Genomic DNA, 6,904 nt, shown 5'->3' with positions numbered 1-6,904 from the left:
TAAACAGCTCTGCTATGAAGCTCAAACCTTAGGGATATTCTCAGCCCAAGTGAAATGGTCAGTCTGGGCTTTGATTCTGATTGGGAAATTAAAACAACTTGATTGGCTACATACAAAGAAAGAACCATACAATGTATGTGCCTATTTTTAGAGGTGTAGAGTGGCTATTTGTTAGAAATAATCCCAGAATTAATTGAGTAATGATTTAATCTAATTCTTTGTACATAGAAGATTTTAAACGACAAAGAATGAAATCATAAATCTGTTTTAGTCCCTATTTAGTTGTAAGCTCTGACAATGTATTTGACTGAATTCTGGGTTGGTAAAAACACTGTCTAGACACACAGTTAGGCATTAGCATTTTGGAAAAACTTTGAAGCTTATGTTTTGCTTTCAGAAGATAAGATTGCATTTGACTGCAGTAAAACAGTTTGCTTATCTTGCGCTGTTTGGCTGAAGCTGTAAAAGTAACGGAGTCTTGTCCTGAGTTGAAATTAGTAATAACTGATGTTTGGACAAAAGACTAAATTTATTGTGGAATAGAAAATTTCAGCCACTCAGCATCACCAACATATGCCACTGTTTAATGAAAAATTATGTTTGTACAGAAGCTGGTAATATTGTAAACAAGTAACATAAACGGGGGTTTAAAGTTAATTTTAAAGAAGTTTAGATAGCATGAGGTAACATATCTGGATCAGATAACCCCTGATTTAAAGTACCATTGTCGAATTTACAAAGCCATAGGCAGAGCTTTGGAAAAACTTAGCCTTTGGGTTGCAAAGTAAGTAAAAAAAAAAAAGACAATAAGGAAGATGTTTATTTGAAAGTGCTTGTCATTTTTTTTTTTTATATATAAATTTAAACTGGGCTATAGTAAAAGATATCACATTGAAATTATAGATTAATGGCATGCATTGCTTTCAGTCCTGAATCCCTCAGAGTTCTTTCTCTCTCTCATTCAAAGTCAGCTAAATGCTGTAATCTGAGCTTGTGTCATAAATGATAATAAGCTATTAATAGTACAGCACAATGTCTCAATGCAAATCATAGACACAGAGATGTTAAATGACATGCTACAGGGAGTTCAAAAATTCTACATTTTAAATTTTATGCAGTCAGAGAGCAATTAGTTGTTAAATGATTTAGAATATATAGAATTTTGAACAATAGAAGTGATGATTTGAAATAGTTAAACACTTGCATTGTAACTTGTATTGCAGCCAATAACTTGTTTGTCTTATTTTTAGTCTCCACCATCATACAGGGCCTGATAGCTCTGGCTATACAGAAGTAGCAGAGCATTACACTGAGTGGATGGGTTTGATATTTTAATTGAGAGTAATATTAGCACGATGATTTGAAGATGTCTAATTGATTTTAGTGATAAAATATTGCTTTGATTAACATGTCTCAATGTTTTAGTACTACTAGGTGGTCTCAATGGCTCGCATGGTTCTTGAGTGCTCCTTTCCTAAGCTGCAGAAAATACCAGATTCTGGAAGAAAACTGTCGAGGATGTCCAAATGGAAAGAGCGGTTACCAGTGTGAATGAGGTGATTTCTCAATGACGGGTAAGATCCTCTTTTGGCCAAGCGGAGGGCAACCTAAGGCAGGGGGTCACCGCCACTGGGCACCTGCCCGAGAAGAGAGGTGTTATATTTGAGATGGTAGCGGAGTTGAGCGGATGCTGAATAGGCCTAAAGCATCGTTAAAGAGGGGATCTGTAAGAAATTACAGCCATCTGCCTCAAAAATGTGCGCTCCTCCAGACCTGATCACCAGCAACCGCATTGCTTGATTGTGACAAGCATCTACAACCTGATGCAAACATGCCAGGGCATCACACCTTGAGGAAAAGTAGCTTATTTATTAAGAGTTAACGGCAATGGGCTTTCAAGAACCATCTGAGACCATGTGATGTCAATCATTATTTCTAGTAAGACATAACAAAATGTCAGGATGAAGTTGGTTGCTTTACTGACAAGAACTGCATAACATTTGTGGATTCAGCATTATGATAAATTCCTGAATCAAAGAGGCTGATGATAATAAACTAATATGTCTATATTAGTTTTTACTTTTGCAGGTCCTTAGACATGGCATAGGATAATTACAAGAAATGGTGGTGGCTAAAGATGAAGACTGCTTTTGCTGATTGAAGGGATAGTCTGGATAATGAAGGTTAAGTAAATTAAGCATTTAAAGTAAACAATTTAGAGATAAAAAAATGCTGCTAGCATACTTGATTTTAAATAATCTAAATTGAGATTTGAAATAGAAGCTTTAACACTTTTAGCTTTGGTAAGTGAAGTGTTCTATTGCAATGTTTTTAGTATGATAGTCAAAGTTAATGTCTGGTAAAGCTGTCAAATGATAATTTGTACAGCAGGAGAGAGAGAGACTGCCTGAGTGGAGGCAAGGATGGAATTCTGCCTCTCTTATCAGCCTGCTAAATAAGTTCATTTGAGACTGGAAAAGAGGCAAGGTAAAAACTATGTTAAACTTGCAGGAAAAAAAAAAATAGTTTAAATCCAAAATCGTAACATATGAACTGTTTGTTGTTGATTTGGGGAACGATTATGTTGCTTTTGTGTGTATATTGTGCCAATAACCTCTGGAATGAGGGTTTTATCGTTACCGTTGGGTTAAATGAAATGGGAAACTTTACGGAAGTTGATAATTCTTAGTGAATATGATGAAAAGAGGACACAGAACATGGACGAGCTTTATATAGATTGGTTATTTGGCTTGGTCTGTTATGAGTAATAACTACTTATTTTGTACTTTATAATTCTGATTTGAATCACTCTCTGGTTTAATATGTTTCAGAGTGTTTAGGTAAATTGAATTTGTGAAATTGCCATCCATAATGGGTTAAAAACCCATGTCTAAATTTAACTGAGGGTCTAAATTAAAATACAGCTAACTGTTTGGTATCTGAATGATAAAAGGTAAATGTTTTAGACTTGATGGCAAAGAAACAGTGACACATTGGCTAAGTCACTAACCAGATTATCCAGAGAGCACCCTCAGGTTATAGTAAGAAAGGCTGGTGGGCAAACAAAGGAGGAATTAATACATTTTAAGTGTAATATGGGTTAAACGCAAACACAGCTGTAAGGCTGTCTGTGTCTCAAGGCTGAGGTGATGTAATACTTTGGATTGGTTTATGTAGAACAGAGACAATTTAACAAAACATTTTGAATCTGCTGGATAACCTGCTGATGGAGGAATTTGGTGACAAGTAGTTTTAATAAATGTTATGAACAACAAAATTGTTATAGGAACTTTGGAACAGTTTATGAACACTTGTCAAATCAAACCAAATTAATATTCCAATAACACTGGCAGGGCCTGCTGATAATGTGCACTGTTTTAAAACAGCTAGAAACTGAGGAAATTATATTTGCCAGTTTACATCTGAGCAATAGATTTGTTTATATGGTTACAGAATTGTGAAATCTGTCAGTTCTAGTTTTAGAAATGAATGATAATGATCACTGCCAAATGACAAATATGAACGAAGGCTTTTTAAGACGTTGATCAGGTAGCTTGACCTGTAACCATTTTTAACTGCCAAAACAATGAGAACCAAATTGCTTTTAAACAAAGCCCTGAGAATTTGCTGAAAGTCCTGAATTATTTACTGTAATCGGAGTACAGTAATATGGTATGATAATTGAGAAGATTGAAATTACAATAATTAGGCATTTGGGTATCACTGAGTAATTTCATGATATAATGATATGCAAGGCAATAACAAGTTAGATACTGACAATGTAATTTGGACTAAACTTAATAAAAGGGCTGTTAAGTAACAATTATGAACTATTCTAGGTTTAAGTGGAATAATGATTATGTATTCTCTTTTTCTATTTTTAACAATGGCTTAATTCGGGTATTACTTATGTTGGGTTTGTTTATTTTAGACCGCCATTGTTTTGGACCCCAAAATGGTCCATGATAGGGAATGAATGAGTGGATTTACAATCCCTCTTCTTGCAATATATATTATAAATAATAGTTTTTGTAAAAATAGGATATCTATCTTGAGAATGCTTATTAATTTAGCTTGGCTTCCATGGAATAAATAAGCTTGATTCTTGTAATCAGTTAATTTTCAGATATTACCAAATTAACTAAGAGGCATTATATTTGTATAAGACAGGTAAAGACAGTTGTGTCTAAGATAATGACAGCCAACAATGCACTACATGCACTGTAGGACTTTTAGTTCCAGTGTAGTTATTAAAGGGAAAAGATATTCAGTTGTGCTCACAGGGGTTGTGAGAAGCAGCAGACCAATTAAAGAATTGTTTCCATTGAAGAAGTATAATTCTTGGAGTTGAAAAAAAATGTGTGCAGTATGCTTTTGGCCAATACTTGGGATTGATTTTAGTATGTTTATATATAAGGATGTTTGTTAATTATCATTTGTTAAGGCTGACTATAAGTGAGCAAATTTTGTAGATGTTTTGTCGCAGATACCAAGTCCATTACTAGAACGGAACAACTACATGACCATCTTAAAGGTAACTGCTATAGCCCCACTTCAATGGTCTATAATGTCACTGCTAGGTGCATTTAAATAGGCTTAATTTGTGTTTGGAAATTATTGCTAGCAGGAAAACTAAGACGAAGAGAGCACCAAGTGAATGTTACATTTACAGTAGGAACGTTTTTATGGACGTGACTGATTCGGTAGAGGAGTTTGTGGAAGTTTTAGAGTATGTTTTGTACGCACTTGGAGGATATCTAGGACTAGCTGTCTTAATTATTTGGAGGATGGTTTGTTGGTGTTTCTTGTACGTTTTTAAATATGTCTACAGGACAGTGAATCCTGTGGAAGGAGAGATGTGCCTGCTGAAGCTGTCAAACAGCTTACATCAACGATTGACCAAAGAAAACGTCAACGCCCTGTTGTGAGTGGAAGGTGGGAGAGCCCCTGCCATGGGGACCGGAATTTTTAGGTTCCGGCTTGTCCATGATGGGGTGAAGAGACGATTGTGACCCGCCAGGGGAGCATGACTCAAACCTCCGCCTTCCGTAGTGACCTCACTTGGTAGACCGGACGTGGAGTATTGGACTCCACAATTGGTCTAAACGGGGGATTGAAGGAGTGGAAGTCGGAAGACATCATGGCCTTTTTACAAATTAATATCCTTATTAATTCTTACACATTTTTAATAGATGATCTAGCTCATAAATCTGTGTTTAACTCCTAATATAATTTGTTGTGTAATATTAGTAGTGGCTAGAAAGATGTCTTAATAGAAAATCACATGATGTTAGAATAAATTGTGCTCTGAATGAGATTTGTGCTTGTTGAAGTTTCTCTTTTCTCAGACACCCGAGGTCACACCTCAGGAGGTCAGGATGACCCTCCTGATTACGTGAGCAGTTGTGACCAAGACATCTGTGATCGGGACATCTATGACATGTGTTCTTGATAACTGATCAAATGCAAATCCCTTAGACTTGTATTAGTGAAATCCTGTTGATTTGGTTCTATTTTTCTAAGTGGCTAACTGTTAAGTGTGCGTGTATCAAGCCACACTGATAAAGAGTCTTGCCTGGCTAGGCAACCTTGACGATAGATAAGACCTATGTGTGTGACTTTATGTGTGTGTTGAATATTTCACACTTATCTAGGTTCTGGACCAATCCGGATCTTCCTAATCTATGTATTGACGTAATTAGCAACCTCTGTTAGAGTATAATTACTGGTGTTTTGAACATGTACGCGGAGCGGCCTACGAACTCCATCGAGAGTGTTGAAGCTGACTTCTGCTGATGAAACTGCAAACTATTTTCTTCAGTAAACATGACTTCGATTGATTGAATCTTTGACTCCTGGTTTTTGTTCATCATATCTGGTCCTTGGGTTTTTACTGTAAAATTCCCCTTACACTGTAAATGAGACAAACTTATATCTAAAAGCATAATTACGACAAATGAGCCATTTTTGAGATTGACCGTGATTTCGTTTTGTGGTTTTGTGCCCGATGAATGGGAGTACTAAGGGCATCAAAATCAATATTTTTACAACACTAAGAAGGCTCGACACACCATGAAACTTTGCTCGAAGTATCGCCTGGGTCTCTACACATGAACTCCAGCATTGAGAACATTGTTTGTGTACAAAGAGTTTACTAAAAAGAAAGTTTTTGAACAACTCACTTTCAGTGTTTGAGTTTCCGCTCGCAGCCGTCTTGTCAGGCAAGAAGTGTCGATCTCCGAGTGCGAGGATGGATAGCTCCTAAAGCATATTTCCATATAAATGCACGGCTAATTCGTTGTTTTGTCGCAAGTGAAAAACAATATTTACCTTCTAGTTGTAAAAAGAGCCTCATATAAGCCTAATATTTCGTCCTATGGAGTCCATTCATTCGCATTCGGAGATGGACACCTCTTGACTGGCGAGACGGCCGCGAGCGGAAACTCAAACAGTGAAAGTGAGTTGTTCAAAACCTTTCTTTTTATTAAACTCTGTGTTCACAAACAATGTTCTCAATGCTGGAGTTCATGTGTAGAGACCCAGGCGATACTTCGAGCAAAGTTTCATGGTGTGTTGAGCCTTCTTAGTGTTGTAAAAATATTGTTTTTGATGCGCTCAAAGTTATGCCCCTGTACTCCCATTCACTGGCCACTGACCACAAAACGAAATCACAGTCAATCTCGAAAACGGCTCGTTTGTCATAATTATGCTTTTAGATATATGTTCGTCTCGTTTACAGTAAAAAAAAAAAAAAAAAAAAAAACAGGCCAGGTTGCATTTTGGCAATAGTTATCCTTTAAGTACATTAGGGAAGTGCACTAAGTGTACTTAAATTGTATTTCAGTGCACTTTTTTCACAATTTGCATATTCTTTTAATATATTACTATTATGCTAAAAATTATT

The sequence above is a fragment of the Garra rufa genome, chromosome 4 (assembly GCF_049309525.1).
Source record: "Garra rufa chromosome 4, GarRuf1.0, whole genome shotgun sequence".
Classification (NCBI taxonomy): domain Eukaryota; kingdom Metazoa; phylum Chordata; class Actinopteri; order Cypriniformes; family Cyprinidae; genus Garra; species Garra rufa.
This window is presented reverse-complemented; position numbering follows the sequence as displayed.